Here is a 26349-nt window from a genome sequence, read left to right as displayed (position 1 = left end):
GTCTGCTTCTGCATTCAGTCTTTTATGATATGTTGTTTTGGTTGAAGCACATGAAGAAAATCCAGCCTCACAGAGATTGTACTGGGTTCACGGAGGAGAATTTTAATAGCCTTTTCAGATAATTGTGGATGTCCCTTTTTCATACTAATCACAACTGGGAAAGTGGTAGTTTCTTGAATGTTAACTTGCAGTGTGGAATCTGCATCCTTATCAGTAAGCTTTTCCCACTTCGTTATATTAAAATGCATCAGTTTATCTTGCACTTTGAATGGATCTTTTACCTGCTCATAGTTAATAACATCAAAGCATTGACCATTTGGAAAATACTGGTTCATGGGGTGATGCAGAACTTCCAAATGTTGACACGTTTCATTAAAGAATATAACGTTTTTTAAATCCCATTCATATCACCACCAATCTCATCAGAAAAACCTTCAAGTATTTTAGAAACTGTCAAGCTCATGATGCTGAATACAAACTTTCCAGAATTTTACTTTTTGCTTGGAAGCTCAACTTTTCTAATCGGTAACAAAAATGTCAGTTGCTTTCCTTGAAGCCATAGGTTCACTTTGTTCATTTCCAAGAAAATGTTCAGTAAATACCCAAGTCTGAATAATCACAGTTTATCTGTCAGTCACTGCAGCCGGAAGAAATAATGCCTTCCCTGCACCAAAGGGATATTCCCTTTCCAATTCTTGGAACCTATGACTGTTACCTTGTACGAGCAAAAGATGTGGTTAAGTTAAGGATCTTGAGAAGAGGGGCTCATCCTGGGTTATCCAAGTAGCCCTTTACCAATGACAGGCCTCTTATAAGAGACAGGGAGAGAGAGATTGGAGACAGCAGAAGAGATGACATAGAGACACAGGGAGGAGAAAGCAGTGTGAAGATGGAGGCAGAGATCAGAGTGATGTTGCCACAAGCCAGGAACACTCCAAGGCCCGGCCGGCGATCAAGGCACCACCAGAAGCTAGAAGAGACGAAGAACAGACACTGCTCTGGGGCCTCCAGAAAGAAGGTGGCCCTGCCAACCTTTGGACTTCTGGCCTCCAGAATTGTGAAAGAATAGGTTTCTGTGGTTTTAAGCCACCAAGGCTATGATCATTTGGCAAGGCAGCCCTAGCAAACTAATACAGTCATTCTTGCAAGTAATAATCAGTGTTCCACAAAAAAGGCTGTTAGTTCGGCTGGCAATTTAATCGCACAAGTTCTTTTCCTCCAGATGGTCCTGATGCTTCGATTCGGATCATACCAAATACTAAAAAAGATGTTCTCAAGAACTGAGATTTAACAAAACCAGTCACTTGTAACACTTCATCAAGGATGCCCTCAATTGAAGTTGGCGTCTTTTAAACTACAAACGCATGGTAGACTTGACCTCCTACCGCTATGGCAGGTGTCACTGCCCTAGGTCAAGGCGAGGCACCAGAGTTTTACTTACTCTCACTTTTGCCCCAACAGTGCAAAATCAATGCAGGAAAAAGAAAGAAAAGACCATTTTTAGTATTATTATGAAACTTGTTTTCACTGACAAGATCCCCTGAAAGGGTCTTGGCCCTTCCCGGCCCATGGGCCACGTCTGCAAACTGCTGGAGCAAAGACAGCAAGAGACCGACTGTAAAAAAGGTGGTACGTGTATTGGCGTTCACTGCCCTAGGCTTTAAACTTTCCTATTTTTTTTTTAAATTTTTACAGTGAAAGCTAGGGTGGGGGAAGTTTTGCGTGTGTGTGAAAAATAAATAAATAAAGTTGTCAGTTGTCATGTTGTGTTGCCATAACTGAAGGATGAAACTGCCAGCCCCGGCCCGCTGTGTTCCAGCTCCAGCTCCCTGTCCAGCCTCGCCTCTCCTGCCCTGCGGTGGTGACCTGCAAACCCCGGACTGCTTGGAGGCCTCCGCACACGCTGCAGCCTTTCCTGTCCCCACTTCTTTTCATGAGCGACTCCCTGAGCCACAAGGTTATTTTCTCCCCCTGCGCCCTGTGTCATGCTCCAGGAAAAATTTAATTTTGCCCTCAAGTGTTGGTTTCGGGACTTCCCCCCTCAGGAGCCTTCCCTCCCCAGGGAAGAGTGCCTTTGGGGCTTCTCTCTACTCGCAGAATCAGAGTAAAGAGCAGAGCAGCTGGGCACCCGCCCAGGACACTCACAAACGCCCTCGGCTGAAACATCACTGGAATGAATTAGACAAGTGGTGCCAGTTAACTCAGGTTTCTGCAGGCAACTCTTTACATAACAGGTGAAGCAGAAATTAGCAACGATTTCTGAAGTACATGCTGACCCGAAATGGAATCACTCTGCAGGGAAGGGCATAGCTCAGTGGTAGAGCACATGCTTAGCATGTAAAAGGTCCTAGGTTCAATCTCCAGTACCCTCATCAAAGTAACTAAATAAACCTAATTACCTTCCCCCCAAAATTTTAAATAAATAAAAATTTTAAATTAAAAAATTTTTTATAAATGGAATCACTCTACTTCCTCATACTGGCCCACCGCTCATAAAGCATGCTTGCCCTGGATGTGTGCAGTCACTTGAAACAAACACAGGCCATCTCTGAGACACCTGCCTGAAGTCATACATGGAATTTGCAGAAACTCTGAAACACAATGCATGGTAGGGTAGTACTTACTGGGAACAGGTGGGTCCTATCACTATGTAAAGCTTAACTGCTTTAATATGCCTCCCCAAAGTCGCCCGATTTCAAAAACTGCAGTTCCCAGAGGGTAAACTCTTCTCATACATTTAGTGTCTGCCCTAAATCCCTTATTTTGAACAAGAACAAAAAGGCAAACCATTTTTATTAATAGAGAATCCTTCTCTCCACATCCACACTGATAACTGGTTGGACATACATTAAAGGAACATCAGTTTGAAGAATGTCACTTTATCAGTCTCCCCGGGACACTGATGTGTTTTCTGCCAGTCCAGCCTCCAAGCTCCCTCTTACCTGACCCATTCTTCCACCACCGCACGATTTCATTGAAACTTTGTTATCTGGACTTCCTTCTCCCCACTGGACAACAAGCTCCTTGAAGGCAGGGACTGTCTTTGTATCCCAAGGGTCTAGCCCCATGGCTAGAACTTAAGACATGCTCAATAACTGTTTGTTAATTAAGTGAATACATGATGGTTGGGGAGGCCTTGGCACATGCAAAGCTTCAAACACCCACTGTACAAATTCCACATACAGTACCTGCATTGGCGATGGAGGCAGAGGTCCCAAGGAGAAAACCTGGCTCCTCTGGAGATCCACTTAATCAATCAACGATTTGTTAAATGACAAATACCAGCTACTCGCCAACCTCAGGGCTGAATCCTGTGGGAGAGCAGAACAAAACAAGGTTGCTGCCCTTCTAGGGTGAATAATGCAAAGTCTATGGACAGCCACAAAACAACTGGAGAAAGAGTAATTGTGTGGAGTGCTGTAAAACTATAAAACAAAAGCTGGCAGAGGCCCTTCAGGGGGTCCAGATTTGAATGTAGGATGCTACATTCCTCTATTGTAAACAATTGAATGCAGACAATGGAACTAGGGAATCTGAGGCCCAGATTTCCAAGTAAGTTAATAGACCATGCAGTATGTGACAAAAAAAAAAAATCAAGTTAACAAGAGATGAGAGAATTCTGAAAAGCATTTATAAGTTGTGTATCCAAATGTCTATTCAAGAATTTAAAAACTAATTTAAAATAAATATTTTTCTGGAACAACTGACTGTTTTTCAGGTTCTAGGATAAAGCTACTGTCAATCTCACCCAGGAGAGATTTACAATAAAAACAGCCGCCCTCATCAAGTCACTTTACATTTGTTCCCTAACTTAAGCCTCCTAACATCTTTAAGGGTTACAGTGGTTAGACCTGGCAACTGGGGTCAGCATTCTGGGGCCCCATCTTGCCCTTCTCCAGCCGTGCCCTTCCCATGGAGCAAAAGAGAGGCCAAAGCAAGGAGCCACCTGGAGCCCTCACCCTGATCGACCTCCCGCATGGTGGCCAGATACAGCACACACAGGATGCCCAGTTAAATTTGAAATTCAGATAAACAGGGAATTATTTTTAATAATGTCCCGTGCTTAGTCTATGCATGTCTCAGCATGTCTCAGAACAGCAGATTCCTACACCTCTCATGACTGAGCCAAATGCCCTTGTTCGGCCCACCCCGGCCACAGGTGGGTGCAATCACCCCTATGCGGAGCGGCCGCTGGACTTTATTGGTACCTTGGCACTGCTTTTCTCTTTCTATCCCATGGCACAGGACTGTCCCGCCTGTCTGTGTCACACCTTCTCTACTAGACAAAACAAAAGCTCTTCACCGACAGAGCCCTGTCTTAGGCGGGTGCCCCACAATCACACATTCATCCACCAAGGTATTTGATCTTTGCCTGCTGAAGCCTAGACCTTCCTCACATGCTGGGGGTCATGTCAAGCCTGGGTGGGATGGTGCACGGGACACCTTGCCCACAGCTGCACGACTCCCCCTCCTTCTGTGTTGGTTAGTCACCTGGAGCCCTGGGGGCCTCCTCCCTCCACCTCCCCCCTCAGCAGGAAGGCTTTCCAGAGAGTGGTGGCTGAGGGCAGGGAGGCCCACCACTGAGCCGCTTCCCCTCCCTCTCCCCTCGTGCTGAAGGATCGTTTACTCTCATTAGGGAATGTCTACCCCATACAAATCTGTCTCATTTTTCTCCCTGGAGTGATACTGAAAATCAAAATATTTACATCAACAAGAACCAGAAGAGTTAGGAGTAGTCGCAAGTCGATAAGACGACAAAAGAGCTCCAGTAGCTCAGGCTATACTTCACACCATTCCCAAAGCGTGCACATAGGCAAAAGGGCGTTTAAAGAACGTTCAAACTCGTTATTCAAATAAATGGCAATTATTTTTCCTTTAAAATCGCAAAAAATATATATTTAAACGTATAAGACTTTGGCAAGAAAAGTGCATTGACGTGGGCACTCTCGTGTGCTGCCAGAGGAAGCGTAAACCTGAAAAACACCTCCGGGGAGAAGTTTGCCAGTTCATTTCCAAAGCCCTGAAAACACTCATGTTTTTGGACCTGAGTCCATTTATAAAAATTTCCCGTAAGAACACATCAGATAAGCACTTGAGAGTTTTCACAGCTGCACTATTTAAAAAAGGGGAAAAAACGTGAAACAAATTAATGCCTAACAGTACGGAGATGACTGAATTAAACTTAGAATATGCGCATAATGAAAAATGATTGTCATCACTGGAAAGCAAGTTGTCAGAGTATTCCTGATACCAGAAGTATTGCATTAATTGGAACAGTGAGGTTATGCCACAGTAACAACTTCAACACTTCAGTCGCTACGCACAACGAAAAATCTTCTTGCTCACATTCCACATCCAAGTGAGATCAGGCAGGCAGGGATGGGGATGCTCTCTCTATAATCAGAAAGTGGTTCTCAGAGGAATGTACGACCACCCTCTCAGCATGGGAGAACACAGCATGGTCCCAAACAGGAAAGACGCACTCAGTCCAGAAGGAACACAACTCACTTTTGCTGACAGCCCATCGGTCAGAGCTCGTTGTAGCTCCACCTACCTGCAAGATAGGTGAAAAATGTAGTCCTACTGTGTGCCCAGGAGGAGAAGTGAGCCAGGTATGGGGCAGCACTAAAAGTTTCTACCACTATACCTAGGATGTAATGGTGGGAAAAATGGAATACAAAATTACATATTTAACACAGTCTGATTTCAGAGATTTATGGTATTTCATATTTGTATGTATAAATGAAGAAAATCCTTATTAAAAAAAAACAGGGATCCAACCTGTGATATTATAAGTGGTTCTTATTTTCTTCTTTAAACATGTTTGAAATTTCCAGTTTTTCTATAAAGAACACATTGATTGCAAGGGGAAAATAAGTTCTATGCTTCTGTATTACTCATTCTATCCTATATTTCCTTGCCTTCAGAAGACAAATTTTTCTTTTCCCTAGTTCAGCAACTTCCTTCAGCCCCAGTCTGTAAAAGGGAAATAATATTAGTTGCTCCTCTTTTCCCCACAAGAGAGCTAAATGAGAAGTAACCAATAAATGCTCACTGGAAGCTTCAGCATTTGGAGGGGAAATATGCTCATTAGACTCAAAACATGGTGATGCTTCCCTCAGAACTGGGAATTCAATTGTGTCCCTCTACGTAGGAGATTAAATAATATCTTGCTGCCGTTTAGCCAAAACATGTGCCTAATTCACTTGCTTATTCGCTAAGGAAATATGAACCATACCAAACAGTTCAAACCTAGGGTGAAAAAAATAGGTCAGAATATTTATTTCTATGAATGAATTCAAGTGTATGATGTTGTGACCTCGTTACCAAGTTCATTGTTGGTTTTTTTCCCCCACTTTTCTTTTTTCCTTCTTAGTTTTTTTTGGGGGGGCGGTTATTAGTTTGGTTTTTACTGTTGTTGTTTTAGAAGAGGTACTGGGGATTGAACCCAGGACCTCAAGCATGCACTCTACCACTTGAGCTATACCCTCCCCTCCAAGTTCATTGTTGATATCTATAAGCCTTCATGGCTGACGTGGGCTCCAAGACCTTCTGCCTTTCTCTGAATCTTCTTTGTTCACATAATCTTTGTCAGACGACCAATGCAAAATTACTTAACACCCTGTTTCTAGTACTAATTCCCAGGATCAGGATAAACTTCCTGAGGCAGGCAGAGACCCCCTTGGTCCCTCAAAGCGCCTTTCTTTGTACCCTCCTGACGATCTAGCCTAGCGCCAGCGTGGCTCAGCATTGCTTAATAAAGACTTGTCCATTTGACCTGATCCCTTTAGGGGAAAAAGTACGCTGTGGGTGTGATCCTGGTCCCTTCCTCACAAGTACCTAATGCAATGTCTTTAGGCTCATACCGGCCACTCAGTCAGCTGACAAAGCCCAACCAAAGAGACACATAGGTTAGAAATGGGAGCAGAGTAGAGCATGGCCCTCAGGAACCAAACTGAGATTCCATTATAAAAAAAAAAAATCACATGCTGTATCTATTCAAAGTGTCATTTTTACAAGCCTGTCAGCCCATCTACCAATGAAGAGTGAAAAGAAAATGCGACTGAAGGAAATCCCAGAGCATCAGGGACAGACAGAAGGCTTGTGTTTGGGGCGTCTTTTATTTTGAGTCTGCCCCACTGGCCTAAGGTCTCCATCAGTGTGAGGAGAAGTTCATTAGCGGCACCATCACTGCTGTGGCATAGTTTAACTAACTGCTGACATGACAGGGACTGGGAAGAAAAAAGAAGAGAGGGATTATTACAAAACAGAAAAAGTTTTAATTAATGGTGTACAAAACAGAAGAAGTTTTAATTAATGGTGTCTTGAGATGTGGCTTTTCTGAAACAAAGTAAGAATGACCTCCTGACAGGTAACTGATCCAATGCCACATTCCCTGCACACCTGCAGTACTGGCTTTATCCAGATGGTTCCCAACTTGAAGGCGAAAAGTGGTGAAAAATGCTAAGGTGACAGGAACATTCTCTGAGCTTCATCACTACCTCTGCAGGCCCAGAGACACGGAGCCCAGGTAGGATCCAGCTGGGTGACAAGCAGACACTGCGTGCAGTTTTACTAACGCATTGACATTGGTCTCAGTTTGTACAAAATCGTATGTTTTTGACAATCCTACGTTAAAAATGATTACCGACCCCTTTTGACCTCCTAGCTATAAGTACGAGAAATAATCATAAGGTTTGGCTCTGTGATTTATGGAATCATAAATTACATTGTGTTTTCAGTCTGGTGGTGCCTGCCACAGTGCAAAGACCAGAGCAACTGGCATCTTAGGAAGAGAGAAAAACAAGACTGTTTATAAAGATATTTTGGAGCAAACGGCTTCCTGGGAGCTGGAGGAAACAGTCCTAGCCGCAAAAATCTTTCAACATTCCCTTGTTCACCGGGGTGTGGGCAGGGGGTGGGGGGAGTGCGTGCTGTCACTGGCCTTCCTCCACCGTCATCCGATCTACCCTCCCCAACCAAACACCCGCACCACTCATCACAACCTCCCTTGATAGGGACACAGACAGCGCCACTTACAAAACCAACATCACTGTTTTTGCCTAGCATGAATTACCACTCTCCAAAGACAGGAGAAAAGGTTGTGAAGGGAGGACTGATTTATATTGCCTCCTGGCACTGTACTGGTTTGGGGAAATCATGGAGAAGAAATTCCAGGTTCACTAAGTTAATCAAGTCGCCTGTATTTGAGCTGCCCCATAGCCCTACGTGGACCATTATTCAGCACGCCAAGCCTCTCTGTCCTACTGTGTTGCTTCCTTTGTGCCTGATCCACAGCACACCAATAACTTACCTGTGGCCCTCTGCAACTGTTGGCTTCATCCTGATGTTTAATAATCCAGACAAGGCTTGTTTACCATGTTAGTTTGCTACGGCTGCCACTGACTGGGTGGTTTACACAGTGGAAATTGTTGTCTCACGTTTATTTCCAGTTCTGGAGGCTGGAAGTCTACGATGATGCCAGCATGGTTGGCTCCTTCTGAGATCTCTCTCGTCTTGAAGATGGCCATCTTCTCCCTCTGTCATCCATGGGGTATGTTATCTGTGTCCCAATCTCTTCTTAAAAGGACTCCAGTTGTACTGGGTAAGGGGCCACCCACATGACTTCACTGTATCTTAATTACCTCTTTAAAACCCTACTTCCAAATAAGGTCACTATTTGAAGAACCAGGGTGAGGGGGTAGGATTTCAACATATAAATTTGGGGGTGGGCACAATGTAGCCCATAACACTTGTTTTTCCCCTGATGTCACCATGGTCAGCTTTTACATATGTGGGTACACACACACACTTTACATTTTTTATATCTTGCTCAGAAATTCCTACTGCAACTGGTATGGTGGGAGCCGGGAGAGGCAGGGGGAAAACTCAGTTTCTTGTGGCTCAGAACAGTCTTGATGGAGTAAACCAGCCTCGTCCAGTAACTGTCAGTTTCACAGAGTGTCTCCCCGTCCTCAAGGACTCGCCCAACCCTTTTCCCAGGTGTGGGGGGAAGCATGGTGTCCTCGCAACAGTGAAAGGGCGGGTGTGCTCTCCACTGGTTGGACCTCTGTCACCACAGCCGTTGTCGCTGAAGTGCCCCAGACCAGTATGACTCAAAGCCTGTTCTCCTGGCGGGGCTGCCACGCTGTCATTGCTCCCAGCGACCTCCCCCGCTTTGCTCCCACCTCAGCTCCCCCTGGTCCCACAACGCGCCGTGGTCTGGCGACAGCTCCCTTTGGATCCTCAGCTCCATCAATCATGTTTCCAGCCCCCTTCTGCACCAGGCCTCAGCAGGCTCACCGAGCCAGCCCCTCAGCCTTTGTCCACGTCTCCCACTGAGTCACCCTATGACAGCAGCAGGGCCCCAGGGCCTGAGGCTCCCTAGACTAACACCCCACACGCCCCTCCCTTCTCTCTGGGGCTGCCCCACCTCAGCTGGCAGCACCACTAGGGGGGCCTTCGAGCTCTGAACATGGAGTGGGAGTCCCGGCCCCCTGTGCCGACTCCCCCTCAGCTTACCTGCTCCGTTAACAACCTCACACAGCCCCCCTTCCCCAAGAGGCTCGAACTCCAAGGAAGAATCCAGAACACACCTACTATTCCCTTTCTCGCACTCACTCTCCTCAGCTCCACCTCTCTGGACGGGAAGGATTTTCCATTTCCAGCAGAACAGGAACCTTCCTTATGTCAAAATCTCTCTTCTCAACATCACGGTTCAAAATAATAACACTCTATCTCAGGCCTCCAAGGTTTACTCTTGTCATACAGATGGAAGCTTTTTGGAATTTGGAAAACACTTCTCTCTCTCGGCAAAACATGGATTTAAGACGCTCTTACTTTTCACATAACAATTTTAACATGAAACCCAAGGCTGAGCCAAGACTCTTTATTCTGGGTGGTCTCCCCCCACCCTTCCCCCAAATTGATAGATTCAGCGCCAGGACGTCCCAATAGCAAGGAATGAAAATACATTGATATGTCGGGAATACAGTTCCTGTTGCACTAGTAACTGTGAAACAAACGTTCTAGCACATTCCCTAGAAGGAGCTAACGTGCTCAGGGCATTTATTGATCTGGTGAGCACTGGCATTACTTTCCTTAGCAGATAAACAACTAGGGAGGTAATGCAAAAAATCATCAGATTTGTTTATGAAGAATTCACTGGCAGGGCTTTCTCAAGTCCACAGCCAGAAACCTTCGGCATCCAAAGGGTGGAGGCAATTGACAGTTACAGCAACTGTCCTCCCAGGAACATGAGGTGACCACCACCCCGACTGTCTGCTCATGTCTCGTCTGGGACCACTAAGGGCTATGGAAACTGGCAGAAGAAAAGCCTCGGAAAACTTCCAATGCAGAAGGATTGGACTGGCGGTGTCCCTAATAATGACACTGAGACAGAAAATCTGACTTAGAGGCAACACAACTTGGTGGTTAACGTGGGAACTCAAGTCAGACTGCTTGGCTTCTGATGCACCCCTTCCTACCCTTGTCACCCCAACCCAGTTACTAAATCTCTATCGGCTTCCTCATCTGGGTGTGCTGTGAAGCTTACAGGAGCTAAGGCAAGCAAAATGCTAGAACAGTATAGACACATAATGACTCTCAGTGAGTGTTCATTGTGGGAAACTGTCAGGTTGTAGGCAAGTGGTTATTGTGAATAATATTCATAGCTAAAATTTATTGAGCGCCTATAATATGCCAGGTAATGTTATAAATTTCTTACACGTGTAAAAGAGGCTAAAAAATTATTATTATAAGAATATTTTTAAAGTCTTTTTTCCATCTCTTCCTACATCTGCCCGCCCCTGCTTCCACTAGTAAAATTCTGATTTGGTTCACTTGGCATTTCCCCACATCCTCAGCTTGTGGGCTTTAATCCACAGATTGGGGGAAAAATACTGTAAGCCTGAGAGGCAAGGAGATTTATATTTGAAATAAAGAGAAACCCTGGGGAAAAAAAAAAAAAAAACACTAGCTCTCAGAAACCATGGGGGTGGGGGAGGGTACAGCTCAGTGGTAGAGCACATGCTTAGCATGCAGGAGGTCCCGGGTTCAATCCCCAGTACCGCCATTAAATAAAACAAATAATTAAACCTAATTACCTCCCATCACCCCCCTAAAAAAGAAAGCATGGCAGGGTGAGCAGGAAAAATTTTGGTTGGCAGCTGAGGGTGGAATAAAGAGAGATTTTCAAGAACAGCTACTCTCTGTTGAAAGTGAGAGGTGGACAAGTTGAAGGCAGAGAATTTTTTTTTAAGTTTAGCCATTTCTTAGGCATATACTACCCTCCTGGATTTTTTCAAGAAATTACAATAAACACTTGAATTGCTTTTGATGAAGCTTCTCTGTTAACTTTTTTTTAAAATGTGATTCCATGCAAAGACAGGACCCCATGAGAAGCCACCTTTACGCAGGTCACACACACATTCTTTCATTTTATCCTTACGGGAGTCCTGTGAGTCGGATGCTATGATTATGCCTTGTTCGAAGAGAAAGCCAAAGTTTAAAGAGTTAACTCAGCCACAGTCACACAGAAAGCACACAGAGCTTGAGTCTGAATATATGTAGTCTGACCTCAGCGCCTGCACACACGCCCCTGTGCTATACGAATCAATTGTTCCTTTTAGCCTACATTAATTCACACTTCCTCAACTGTCCTCCTGAGATTGTTGTCAAAGGAAACTAACTCTAGGTTGCTTCCTAATACATAATGTTTCCTTTCAATTAAAAATAAAAGTCAGTGTGTAATGTGTGTCCCTGTGTGTGTGTCTACGTGTGTGTACACACCTTCTGATTTAACTATTCAGATTGTTTAAAATTCAAAAGGTACAAATGAGAGAACACAAAGTCTCCCTTCTAACCTCGTTCCCCCAGCCATCTGATACCCCTTCCCAGAGGCAAACAACGTTGTCAGCTTCTATTGTCTACTTTCAGATAAAAGAATTTCAAGCAAATACATTTCTCTCTTTCTTTGAAATGATACCAGAACATTCTCAATGTTGGGCACTTTGATTGTTTCCATTTATCAATACACCTTGGAAATAATTCCATACTGGTCTAGAAGGAGTGTCCTCATTTTTCTTTAAAGTTAAAAGTAATCCATTACGACGTACTATCACTTAGTTAACAATTCTCTGGTGGACATTAGAATATTTCTAAATGTGTGCTATTGTAAATGATGTGACAATGAATACCTTTGACATAATGTCATTTTGCATGTTAGTATTGCCGTAGTATAAATTCCCAGAAACAGAATCACAAAGTCAAAAGCTATGTGCATATATATGCATTTTCAATAGATACTCCTAAATTGCCCTACATAGATTATTTTCAACAAAGCACATGCCTACCAGCATTGTGTAAGATAGTTTATTTTCCCTTACCCTCTCCAACACAGTGGATTATTAAACTTTCTGGTCTTTGCCCATCTGATAGATGAAAATGGAAAATCCATTTCCTCTCTTGCCTCAGGTTACTTGAGTTTAAACTATAACTTGCTGCCCACAAACCCCTTCATTCATTCATTTAAACAGTGTAAGGCATTTACCACATATAAGGCTCTCTCCTGGTCCTCCCTTTGCCCTACAGAGCAGGATCTCTCTCCAAAATCGTGTGCGGCTTAAGAGTCTACCAGATACCTAGGATGTGAGCAACTCCTGGCATCATCAACTTAGAATAGTAGGATAATTACTGGGGTTTTAGAAGAGCAAATAAATAATATTCCTAAAAAAAAAAAAAGCAAATAAATAAATAAATAAATAAATAATATTCCTGTCCCAATTCTCTCCCCAACCTCCATCCCACTCAGCTTCAAGTTGGGACCAATAAAGAGGGAGTCACAGGAGTCAGACAGATGGAGATGAAAATATCTGCTTTATGTCTGATAAAGCCGATTGGAGTTTAAAGCTTAGACCCGGAAACAGATGGGTGTTCTAATATCTGCCCTGGACCTCCTTCCCACCCCCCACCAAAAAAAAATAAAAAAAACAGAACCAAACCCATAATGAAACCTGCCCACCCAGTCACAGGCAGGCCTCGACAAGGGCAGGCTCTCCTGCAGGAATGGCTCTTATTATAGGGCCCTGGAGGAGAGTGGGCTTCCTGAGGACAGCCTGCAGGAGGCTGAGCCACGTGGGCCACTCAACCAGAGCAGCCGCTCATGTTACATGCAGCCACAGAAGTGCCCCTCCTCTGTACCTCTCCCCTCCCGAGACAAGGAATTTCTCACATCCCTGCAATGTAAGGAGAAGGGGATAAGAATATTCTACCAACTGTTTAATCTTTAGGGATTAAATTATAAAGAAAATGGGATCTTCCGGGGGGGGATTTTTTTTTAATGTGAGAAAAATGAATAATGCATTCATTGCATCATTCAACAAATATTAATTGAGGATTTACCTTGTAACAGGCTCTGTGCTTAGATCTGAGACCATGAAGGTGAATACTGCTCAGATCCCACCTTCTATAGAATTGATACTGTGCAAGAGAGAGAACCACACAAATAATTCATCCTTATACAAACTTTATATGAAGCATGGAAAAAGGGCCAGACAAGGCTTTGCAGAGAAGGTGCCTCGAGCTGTGCTAGAAAGGATGAGTAGGGTAGTGAGGACCCTTGTATACAATGTTATTTTGCATATGGTGTTTGTGGGTAGGCACAAGGGAAGGCTGTATCAGGAAAAAAAAAAAAGCAGCAGTTGCAGAAGTAAAGAATGGAATCAGGTTGTGCTTCGGGCCTGGAAAACACTTCTGTGTGGACAACGATCTGGGCGAAGGGGGTAGGTAGGGTCAGAGGTGCTGTAAGATGAGGCTGGGAAGGTACGCTGGGCCAGTCTGAGAAGTCTTCGCCAGCCACACTCAGGAGCTCACGCTCGATTCTTAGGCAAGGGCAAGCCTTTAATGCTTTTTGAGCAAAACACAAAGGATCCAATTTGTTTCAGAAAGATCACCCTGGCAGCAAATGAGGAGGATACACTGGGGAAAGAGAGAGAGAAATCAAAGGCAAGAGGGCCAGTTAAGAGTTAACGAACTGGTCCAGTACAGAGTGGTTAAGAAACAAAATTAGTACAAGGCTCATGAAGAAAAGTAAAGAGACTCAGCAGACATTTCACAGGTGTAATGATCAAGACGCAGTGGCTGATTAGACATGGGGTGAGCTGGAGGGAGTCTAGGGCAAATAGGTGTTCTGTGTGAATGGTGAGGACATAACTTAGACTGGAAACTAAAGAGGAACAGGTTTTGCAGGGGAAGAAAATGAGTTTAGTTTTGGATATGTTGTGCCAGAGTTGCCTGAAAGATACCTAGTAGGATGTGTCCAGCAAGTGCCTGGAAATAGAAGTCCGAGCTCAGGAGAGAAGACGGGGCTGCCAAGCCAGAAAGACTTGGCAGCTATCAGTGTATGGGCTGTAGGGGAAGCTATGGGAATACTGTAAGAGCACTCAGCTGAGAAAGCAATGAGGCGTACGAGAGAAATGAGACGGTGCAGGAGAGCCAAACAGGCAGTGGGTACCTGGAACACAGAAGAGGTCAACAGAGGACATTTCAATGGGGAGTGAGGGAGGTAGGGATAAGGAGGAGAGAGAACCCTTCAATGAATCGTGGAAGGGATCAAATTTTTCCTCCTCCAAGATGCTCAAGGCCACATTGCACCTTTAAAGGGGGCAGCATTCTCATCCATGCTCATCCTATACCATTCACTCTTCTAAGGGAGACTGGGTGAGAGAGAGAAGGAAGAGGATGATGGCTTTCTCCTACACCCCTCTCTGGGGGAGCATCTCCTCCTCTGCAACAGGATGAAGGGCCAGCGAGCACGGTATGTCTGCAGGAACACCTTCCTGTAAAACCTTGCAAAAGCTCTGCGTTACAAACATCAGAAAGAAATCTAAAATCCTAGTTTATGGTTTCTCACCAGCTAAGCCCATTCTATCTGACAGTGATCCCTGCCAGGACCCTTCCTGCGCACACCATCTGCTCCAGTCAACAACTTGGCCACCTTCTATGTTCACCTATCTCTAGCCATCAGATCTTGGCACAAGCTGGTCCACGTGCCTGCAACATCCCTGTTCTTTCTATAAAATTTCTACTGATTTCTTCAAAGCCATGCTTAAGTCCTACCCAGCCCATGAAGTTTCCCTTCATTTTCTGAGGAACTCAACATATGTCCTTTGGCTATAGACTTGGTCTCTTCTTTTTGTTGTTGTTGTTACAGAAATCATTCCATTTGCCATAATTATTTAGGGAAAGATTCTTCCTAGATAACAAAAGCTCTACCTCTAAGCATCAAGACTTTATTCTATTCATTCAATTGGACTGGTATTTACTGAGCTCTTACTTGTCACCTGCCAGGCACTGTGTTCTGTGACAGAGGTTTTAAACAAAGGAAGGTAAACAAAGAGAAAGCATTCTTTGCACAGACCAAGGAGCAAGACTAGGCCTCCTTTTGAGGGTGGAAAATACACATCTTAACTACTTCCACTGCCTTGTTTGATAGATCTTGCTAAGCTGTATTATCCTCTTCTCTGCCTTTTTTTTTCAGCAGAAAAGAATGAACAAAATATAAAATATTTCTGTTGATTCGGGTGTATCATATTGGACATTCTGTTTTAAAAGAATAGCTTTTTTTTTAATTAGTAAAACAATATGCTCCTTGTGAATGCTGAAAAAGATTTTTTTAATCACCCATGGTCAAACCACCTAAAAAGCAACTGCTGCTAATATCTTTGTGTATCTCTTTCTAGGCTTATGCCCAATCCATTTGTAGGGAGTTTTGCCTTAATAAAAATATAATATATGGAATATAAAAGTTCATAGCTTGCTGTCTTACAAGTTCACATTACAGGATAGACAGTTTTCTAGTAAGCATCCTTTGTTGAACAATCTCTTGTGGCAGAATAAACTGAGACCCCTCCCCTCCCATTTGCCTTCTCCATCCCCCTGACAGACCCCTACCACCAGGAGAGAAAAAGGATGCCCAAAAGAGATTGGGGGGGGGTGGGCATCCATGTGGGATGCCCTCCGACTAGTGGGGGTGCCACTGTCCTACGCAGTCACTGGCAGAAAGTGGAGATAGCCTCTTGGAAAGTACACTGTACCAGCTGAGAAGGAACATCTCTGAAGGGTATCATCCAAGTGGAGACTATAAAATGCCCCAACTCGAAGGGTCACAATTTCCCATCTTTTCCATTTCTAGACCATCCTTGGGGACAAACCCTGCAAGACAGAGAAGGGACCTTTCATGTGGGTTATACCTGTAATACAATGATGCCTCTCAGGGCTACCGATGACCAGGAAAGAAAAGCACACCCCTGCTACCTGTTCAGGACACTGTCTCACCTTCATGCACCCCAAGAAAGACATAGGCTACTTATACAAACGTGAAGAATACTACCCTGATACTAAATAGCCCCAGAAACCCACTCAATTAAACATCTGTTGTTCTGCCTTAACCTCCAGTGCAGTGCCTCCCAACTTCGTCTGCACATGGAATCAACGCCTGTGTACCCACCGCTGAAGACTGTGATTTACTCACCTTGGGTGTGGCCTGGGTTTAGAAATTATTAAAGATGCCGGGGTGATGCTGACATGTGTCAGACAAGTCTGAAAACTACTGCTTTAATGTCAGGTTCTAGAAAATCACTTCTCCTTGCAGGTGGCATACAGCCATTGCTTGGCACAGCCCATCTCAACAACTCTAATCCTGTGTGTTGTGGAAAAGCTATCTAGAATATACCCAAAATAAGGGGAAATGAGTTTGGAATAATGCAAGGAAAATGTATGAACTATAGAATTATAACTTTATTTTTTTAAGCATCTATGTGTCTGCTCAGAGACCTCAGCTTTTTTCCAGGCCAGCTGAGCTGGCTGAAGAAGGGACCACCAGACAAGCAAAGTTTGAGGGCATCTTCACACGTGTGATGGATCATGTGTTTATACAAGCCTACGCCTATAGCTGTCCAGCCTAAAAGCCACAGCTCAAACTACAGTGTCTTCCCTGATTGTTTGGCAATTTGAGAGCCAGTATCATATCTTTATTGTGTCACTGTGTGGCATCCTGAAGAGAAACTTTACACCCAAGAAGTTCCCAGCAAACGTTCAGAGTGATCTTTTAACACCCTGTTGCTGCTGATTCTCCCAGAGCTGACTAATGGGCCAAGGAAGAGCCACGACTCTTAAGTGACAGGTCACTCCTTATGAAAGTGGTGCCTGAGGTCCTTCTTGGGACGATCAAGTAAGATCTTCTCTTTCCAGTTAAAATATTCCAGATGAGCATTGTTACTTGCTCCTTAGGGAGGGCACTGTTAGAAAGCTCAAAGCAATGAATTCACCTCACAACTGCCCTTTAAGGGTGAAAACAATTATTTTGATCATTCCGAGCAAGAAGCTGCCTAGAGCCAGAACTTGTTCTCTGAGCAACCTTGAGAGGCCTGGACCAGGGAGCGAGCTGGTCCTCAGAGCCCCTGGCTGATGCAATCTGAGGACATTCCCCAGAAGACATATTCTTTACTTCTTAGTTTAAGAAAATAAATTAAAAGTTCAGGAAAACAACCCTATACCCTGCACTAATTGACTTTAGAAACAAAAGGCAGCTCTAGCCAGTGACAGCTCAGCTCAGCCCGCAGCAGAGACCACAGAGGCCATGAAAACGTCTGGATGCCACCAGTGGTGGGGGGCATGTCCTGCTGATGACACTGCCATAAACACACGCCAAACCAAAGCACTCCTGCCCTCTGCCTTGTCTTTCTTTCTTTTTTAACCTTCTCTAAAAATCTTTTTTTCCTCTCATAGGAGAGCCCTTCGTAGAGACTCCTTAGTGATATATTTAATTAACAGAGCACATAATCTAATCTCGACTGTATTTCACCTCCGTGTGCAACAGGGGAGCCCTCGAAACTCTTTATGAAGAAATATCTTAAAATGAATATTTAATGCATTTGGATTCACTTTGTTCTTAAATAAAATACATCATTTAAATCTCCTCCCCAAAACAAAACAAATTATAGATAGATAGATCAATCATTTGATGTTATCTGGCCATTGGTGGAGAAGGAGATGGTTTAAAAAAAAAAAAAAAGAAAGAAACAGGGTATTGCAAGGCTCCTAAAGAATCACAGGTGCTGTGGTGTCATGACACAAACGTCCCTGTGACCACCTTCTGTGGAAAGATCACTCAGAAAATACCCTTTCTGGAAAAGGAGGGAACCGTCTGGCCATTTTTCTTCCTGACCCCTCTCTCCTGTTTTCTAAGTTTTCTTTATAACTGTGTCATTAGTAACCACTCTGTCCTCTGAACGTACTTGATTTCCATGGTACCACTCTTTCCAGATCTTCTGCCTAACTTTCTATATGTTTCTTCACTGTCCAACTGATGGGAACATTACTCTCATGTGCTGGGCACCTTGGGCCCTGTCCTTGGCCCTTTTCTTTTACGCGCTCCGTCGGTGACTGAAAACACTCCCATGATGTCAACTGTTGCCTGTAAAATGATGGTTTCCAGATATATGTCTCTAGCCAAGGTTTACATCCCATTATTTCCTGGACCTAGCCCGGCCATCACAGAGCTTTCTCAGACTCCATATGCACAAGGGAAATCCATACCGTTCCTAAAGTCCCCTTCCATTCCATTTCTCTGCAACCAGCACCATCATCTACCCCATCAGTCAAGCAACCAATTAGAGCTCATCCTCCCATCATTCTGCTCACATTTTACAACCCAGTTTGTCAACATTTTGTCTGCCAGCAGCTTTTGGCAGCTGGATGGAAATGGATGGAAATCACAGTGGTTTAAACAAGAAAAGATTTATTCATTTTTCTCATAAAGCATGGGACTCAAATCATCCAAGGCTAGTACACTGACTCTAGCGTGTCATCACAACCCTGGACTCCTGTCTTTCTTCACTACCATGCTTTGCACAAGGCTCCCATCTTACAGAGCACATCATGGTTACAAGCTGTCTATTCTCAAGTTCCAGACAGAAAAAGAGATATAGAATGAAGAAAGTTAAGGCACTTCATTTGGCTCATATCTCATTAGCCATAAAGAGAAGGGTAAAATGGCTATCAGTAAGGCAAGATAGAAATCAGTGCCACCTACTTCGCTTTCTTAACATTTTTCACATTTATCTCCTAATATGCTAGGTTCAGACCCTCATCATTTCTGTGGATGCCTTCGATCGCCTCCTGATTAGACTCCTTGCCCACCACCTGTGCCCCTCACAGCCGCCCTTTACAGCTGCCGTAACTTTCTTAAATGTGAATCTGGTCCCTGCTTAAAATCTTTCAGGGGCTCCCCTTCAGCCTTCAAGAAAAAGCCCAAACTGCTTTGCATGGCTTCAAGCCCTTCCAGGTCTGTATCAAAGCCACTTCTGAGCCTTCGCTCTTCTCTCTTCCCCCAGGCTCTTGGCACACCAACTATTTTTCACCCCAAAACATCTACGTTTTCTCATGCCATCCCATCCTACAAGTGCTGCCAGTCTCCGCACCGATTACACACGAAAGCAAAGACATTTTCACGTGTGATCAGAGATTAAAGATTAGAGGAAGTGTCTGCACAGCAAGTCCACCTGTTCATATGGTGGAAAAAAATATGTTCTTTGTTACACACATATAAATATCACTCTTTAAAACACAACAGACCTGCCTCCTCTAAAGATACCCCTCCAGGAAGAAGGATGTGGGAGAGTTTTGCCCATCACTTCTTCAATAGCCCCATCAGTCCAGGCTTTTACATGTCTGAGTGGAGAAGGGAGAAATGCAACTTCTCACTTGAAGAGTCCACCTTGTCAGCTAAGACAACTCTACAGACATAAAAGCAGACCAAAGAGAAAGTGAAAAGTGACGAAAGAAAGGGCGAAGAATGCTGAAAGAAGAGCTGTACCCTAGATACACAGAAACTCCTGCAAAATACATTCACCACCCTGGACTCAGACCTGAGATGTGTGGCTTGTGGGCAAGAACAGAGAGAATCAAGAAAAAGCAAGAGGCTAGTTGAAGCCCAACGTGATGGTGCTTTTCCTGGTTTTTCTCAAAACCAAGCTACTTCCTGCAAAAGCCAAGGGGAAAAAATTAGAGTCAAAAGTTATCGCTGGGTAGACAGGGGTGAAAGTCACACAAGGTAACATGTGCACGCGCATGTGTGTGTGCACGTGCACGTGTGCATGTGTTGTCCTGGGCACACTCCTCTGGCTATTTGAAGACCCCTGTGGAAAGTCGGACCCTGAGTCTCTTTTGCCATCTGCTGACTGGCTCCCTCCTGGGAGGCTTCCTTGGACCTTGTTCGTGCTGGCTCGAGGGTGTCCCCTGTACTGGAAACAACTGCTGCCCGCAGGGATGAGCTGGCCTGTCACCCCAACGGGCACTAACACTTGGCTGCTTTTTCCAGCACACGTGTTGACAGGAATGAGACTGGTAAATGAGTCAAGTGGTCTGGAGAAAGAAATACAGTGATCACAAGGCTGTCCAGCGACAGAAACTGGTTAAGGACACACCTGCTCTCTCTGACGGCCTGTGTTATTGGAGCTTTGCGGGGAAACTCTACTTAGAGTATTAGCAAAGGAAAAAAAAAAAACTGTTGGGGATCTCCGCATTTCAGTGACATTTCCTCTTGACCAGTTACTGCTTCTTCACTCTGCACTCTGAAAAGAAAAATAAAAAATAAGAGTGCCATACGAGTAGGAAAATTCCAAAATACTCCTCTACTGCAACCCAAAGCAATTTTTGTGAGAAGCCTTGGATGAATTATGAAAGGACAGTAAAGTAAGTGTTTAGAGAAAGGGAGACCGAGTCACAATGAGGGGCGGGGGGGGGGAAGCACCATCCAGCCTTAAACTTCCCTGAGAGTCACACGGCCATGTAGTCATGGGTTGCAGCCATCTTTGTGGACACCCAGCAAACGGGTCACCAAGACTAGAATACTCTGGTGTGTGGGTTAGCATCATCCTCAGAGGACCAGGCAGCAGAGCCCCTGAGGAGGGGGTGCAGCCCTGGAATTGCCCGCCCCTCTATACCACTCTCACGGCCTGTAATAGCTGGAGGCTGGCCAGCTCCAACTGGCCAAATGCACTGGCCATATGATTGGCATCACACACTTCTTCTCTTCTTGTCTAGTTTCCCGATGTTCACTGACAAGTAACATGGCGAGGAAGTCCAGCACCTTCAGAGAGCGTTAATGATCGACTGTACCTAGCACACCATTGCCTTATCTGATGTCTCTTATTTGAAACAGACTCCCTATGGTTACAAAGATAACCCTGCAGTCTACTGTCCTTTGTTTAGAGCCTCTTTGCTTAGTAGTAAGGACTTGGATCCATCTTCATTAATCTTTGACTGCACCAAGGTCGTCAATGAAATTGCAGGAAAAAAAAAAAAGACTTGGAGTACATAACACAGCAGTCAGTGGCATACTTAATCACATGTGCCTCTAACAACAATTCTGGAACAAGACCAGATACAAATCAATAAAATACAGTAGATCTTGGATTTTCTCTCTCTCTCTTGCAAGCTATTCCCTGCTGTGTAGAAGAAAGTTTTCTTTAAGTGAAGTTCTACAGAGATTGCATGTGTTTGGGAGAAAAACATGAAGGCAAAGACAAAATTTGGTGCACTTAGGTGTTTCTTAATGTTAAAGTTTCACTTTTGTCTCCCACACACTTTTAACCCAGTAAGGTGAACTGGACAAATGCTACCATCCCAAACTAGACAGATGGTCCTGCCTGTGCGTGGTTCCCAGCTCAAAGGTGGCAGGCCAGTGGTGGGGGAGAGGCAGTGACCAGAGTGGTAACTGTGCTCCCCTTTGCCCATTCAGTGGCAAACAACTGGCTATCCTCTTAATTCCTTTGTGTTCCCTGGAAAAGGTTTTAATCTGCTCACTGAAGTATCTACCTGTGGTTTGGGTTGCTGTTTTAAAGCAGAGTTTGTGGGTAAAGGAAAAATGTGGAATGATGTTAGCCACACACTTTTCTTGATTTTCTCCTGAACGTATGGGAAGGAAAGTAGATGTCCATCAGTGACTATATGGTATCGCATTACACCAGTCCAAGAATTTTGTGTTTCAATTTGTTTTCTAGTGTGCGTTGCCCAAACTCCCCCCAGGGAGCCATTTATTAATACTTGATTCACCAGAGAGAATGGGAACAAAGCAGGCAAAAGTTGCCATGCCTGATGCAACTTCTTTTAGGACTGAACCAAGAGCTGATGTAAAACTCCAGGGAGTCTCAGAGTTGAAGCCACCTAGGAACCTGAATGAGGGCAGAAGCCCTTCCTTTTTGCCACCACTTACCACACTTGACTTAGAAAACCAAAGGAGAAGAGAGGGTGTCAGACGTCTGGGCAGCAAGGCCTAGAACACTGAGGACAAATGGATGTTTGGAGGAAGTAATCACATGCCCAGCTTTTGAGCATTCGTCTCTGAGGTTCACATTCCATGTGCATGTCTGAGAGTCCTAATACAGAGCAGAAGGCCCCATTTTTGGGTGGGTGCAGTGAAGGATGGGAAAGTAGACTCAAGGACTGCATTCAGGGATATGAATTCAAACTCTTTGGAAATCGCTGAAGCTGACTTCTCTCTGGATCGTGCTTCCTTGCACAATCCAAAAAGAAATTAGATGCACGTCTATCCCCGTGCCCTCTGACATGACTGTGGGAAGTTATGTAAAGACTTCTGAGATGACTGGACGCCAATTATGACGCTGCCACTGTTTTCCATAAAAGCGTTTCTGCCCCTAGCTCAGCCACAGTCATTCTGATGAAGAGGCTGAGACACGGAGAAACAGCACCACTGCATAAAAAGGTCATTTGATCCTTGACGTCCCCAGCCTTCCCAGTGAGAAAGAACAGCAGTAACCGTTCATAATGAGTACTGTTTTTACTCAGCTACATCTTCTAGGCTTTCTTGAAAGTGATGTGGACTCTAAGAGTGGAAAGTTCCAGACTTAAGGTTTGTTTTCAAAAGAAACCAGGTCTGTAGGTTAAATAATGAAGTATTGGGCCACAAAATACATCAGTCTCCCAGGAAAGCCCCTTAAACTCAGCCAAAATTCTCTCTTTATTCACCTGTGGTGTTTCACCAGAACTTGTAATCATTAAATGTTTCTAACCAATAGTCAACTGTCAGGTGGACAGAAAAGAAAAATTGTATAAATCTAAGGGCCAGGTGAATAATGGGGGTTTTGTGGTTGTTTCCATAAATTCAGCAAACAGATTATACTTTCTTTTTCTTTTCCTTTTAAAAGCCAATCCCAAGTTTTATGTTCACAACATCCTGTCACCTAAGGAGTGACAAAGATTTAAGGATGGAAAAAAAAATTCGGTTCAGATTGATTTTTTTTCAAATTGGCTTTCTAAATGCAAGCGATAATGACCACAGACTTTTTTTAAAAAACTCATTTCTAAGTGATCTCATCTCTCTACTTTGCACACATCACTTAATTCAATCCTCTCAGACAGGACCATACATTTGCGCACTTCCTCTATTGATTACCACAGGTCATCCTATTAAAGGGAAACGGATGAGCCAGGATATCGAGCTTTAATTTTTAAATCATAATAGTTTGTGGTGAGAGTGAGGTGGAGGCCCATCTAGGAAAGGAATAACCCCAGTGAGCGGCAATCTGAAAACCAAAAGAGAAAGCAAAACAGAATTTCCCTGGCTGGTCTTATCCCTGTTATGTTGGGAGATCTCACCCCCCCTCCCCTTAAGACCTACAAGAAAAGCTAAAGAAGCTAAACTTAAACTGGTCTTGACTATTTGGCTGAGGCCACTTCCTTCCAATAAGAGGTGCACAGCAAGACTTGGAGGCCAAGGTCTGCCCCCCCTCCCCGCATCCAGGTTTTCGCAGGGAGACATGAAGAAGCCCCTCAAAGCTCACCCTGGTGCCCTCCCAACCCCTGGCACCAGCCTCCACGGGGAGGCCATTGTGGGGAGACCGGTCAGCCTTAGATACTGAGCCACACAACCATTCTGTGCTTTTGAAAAACACAGATCTGAAAAACAGAGCACAGTCACTCTCTGACCAATTGTGTGGTTTTCTACATAAATCAGGGCTTTAAAATCCTGGGAAGGGATACATAGGACCCCAGAGCAAGGGTGACAGGACGCGGTGAGTCATCTCAACTTCCTGCTAATCACGGGAACCTGACAAAAGCTCGACGTGTCTCAGATTTGGCTGGGGGTTTCCTTCTCAGTTCAGCCTCAGATTTCTGTGACTCGCCCCTTCCTTCTTTGTGTTTCTCCCTCTGCATCCCATTTGTCCGAGATCCTTGTTGGTCTATAAATAACGTCATTGTGTTATGCTGGACATGGAGTTTTTAAATGTCAGCACTCTGTGCCCAGCCTTGCATGGTGAGAAAAAATCCAGTTTTTCTAACTACGTTCCTGCAACACTGAACTAACTGAGGAATTCAGCTGCTAAAAAATTTTTAAGTGGTGATATCTTCATAACTCTGGTGTTGGGAGGCAGGGGCAGGGTAGAGTCAATGAGTAGAATTTTCTTGACTTTCGGGTTTTGTCCAGATTATCCTTAAATGAGTAGTTCTTGTGATATCAGACTGAAAGAACAAACAAGAAGGGAAATTGGGATGGAACGTTAATCTGCAATTCAAAGAAGCAAGGAGAATAGGAATTCTTTGTGTTTCTGAGTCAAATGTATTCTGTTTCTGGTTTCTACCTGTCTGGATGGTAGAAAATGCAAACTCGGTCATTCCTGGGGCTTCTTGGCCGCCTGTGGCATCGTGAGTGCTGTATGGTACCAGGAATGGATGGAGGGAGGAAGAAGGGGCAGGGAGGGTGCCAGGGGGCAGAGCTATGGAGGCTACCATCATAGCCAACACTCCTCTTCCTGCTACAGTCAAGTACTGGTGTTAAAAATTATTCGGACACTTGTTAAAGACAATAAGGAAGACTTTATTCAGGAGACAAGTGCATTCAATAAGGGAAAGTGGGAGTTTATAGCCAAGGAGCAGGATGAGGAGGGCGAGAGATGGAAAATTACTAAGAGGAGACACTGAGATAAGGGAGGACTCTGGCCAAAACAGCTTGACAGGATTCTTGCTGAAGACAGCCAGTATGATCGGATACCAAGGATGGGGGACAAGGAATTTGATCAGATACGGAGAATGAAGATGATATGAAGGGTGGGGGTTCTCTCTAAAATGACCTGACAGGACTCCTTCTAGAAGCGGACAATGCAGGCCCACAAGGATAGACACCAAAGCCCAGGGTCAAAGTCCACTTGGCTTAGGGGAGCCTGACTATAGTTTAGTCGAGAAGAAAGTCTGTCACTGGTTTCCTGGCAAGCTCTGGGCAATCTACTCTGTAAGGACCCAAGTAGAGTCACTGTGTTCACAGACCCACCCGTGGGACCCTCACCACTGCTCTACAGGCAATCACCACCGTCCTCAATGAAGTACTCGGCACGAGAGGGGCTTGGGCCCTTCCGTACTTGGAAACTTCAAAGCCCAAAGCCTGCCCTTCCCCTTAGTTTTATGGACTCACCCACTCCCCACTCCCCACTCCCCACCCCCCAACACTGAGCCAGCACAATTCCCCAACTGCAGATGTTTTCCTTCACCCCTTTCCTCTGGTGGGCTGGCCAGTGTAACCCTGCCCAAAGGGTCTCTAGAAGAAAGCACTGGGAAGGATTGTTTTCCGGGCACCAACAAAACATGCCTTGGCCTCGTAACAGAAAGGCTTGGTTTCTCAGGATAGGGGAGGTGAAAATACAACAGGGAGAATAAAATTAAACATCTCAATAAACTGTGCCTCCCAGTTATCAATGGAATGACTTAGAAACATAATGGTTTGACTTTGGATATGTGTGCTTTTCTACAGCAATAGTTTATTGCACACCTGCAAATACCATCATCTCTTCTAGCTTGCTGGTAAAATTATTTCAAGTTCAGGATATTCTGCCAAAAACACCTGATTTCCAAGTGCTGTATCCCACGAACAAGTTGTAAAACACCAATACCATATGTGTGAAAATGCCTTGTGCCTTGTGAGGAGCGTGGTGGGTGTGAAACAATTGGTCGTTGGTTCTGAACTACATCATCTGCTTCCACGGGAGGGAAGAAAGAAAGAGAACGAACTGTGTCTTGGGGAAGGGGCCTCTCAGCTGAGAAAAGGAATGATTATGGTCCCCTTCGTGCTGAAGTCAGATTCCTCAGAGGATAGAACTGGCAGATAAGATACAGGATACCAAGTTAAATTTGAATTTCAGATAAATAATAACCATTTTCTTATACATCTGTCCATACCATACAATACTGGAAACGTACGAAATTTTTTGCATTGTTTATCTGAAAATTTCAGACGTAATCGGGCATCCTATATTTTTATTTGCTAGTTCTAGCAAC

At 44.4% G+C, this 26349-nt stretch overlaps 1 long non-coding RNA gene across 3 annotated transcripts in view; it reads right to left on the bottom strand.

The window, feature by feature from the left end:
• LOC116284461 (uncharacterized) overlaps positions 1–26349 on the bottom strand; it is a 319987-nt gene that overhangs the window by 240095 nt on the left and 53543 nt on the right. For all 3 annotated transcript variants that reach the window (XR_012062355.1, XR_012062354.1, XR_012062356.1), the window contains exons 2-3: positions 20487–20633; positions 3189–3311 (exon numbers count right to left, since the gene is read on the bottom strand). This is a non-coding gene — a long non-coding RNA (uncharacterized lncRNA). The remainder of the gene's footprint in view (positions 1–3188; positions 3312–20486; positions 20634–26349) is intronic.

Source organism: Vicugna pacos, chromosome 20 (genome assembly GCF_048564905.1).
Source record: "Vicugna pacos chromosome 20, VicPac4, whole genome shotgun sequence".
Taxonomy (NCBI): domain Eukaryota; kingdom Metazoa; phylum Chordata; class Mammalia; order Artiodactyla; family Camelidae; genus Vicugna; species Vicugna pacos.
Note: the sequence above shows the minus strand (reverse complement) of the source record. Positions and strands in the feature narration are given on the sequence as shown.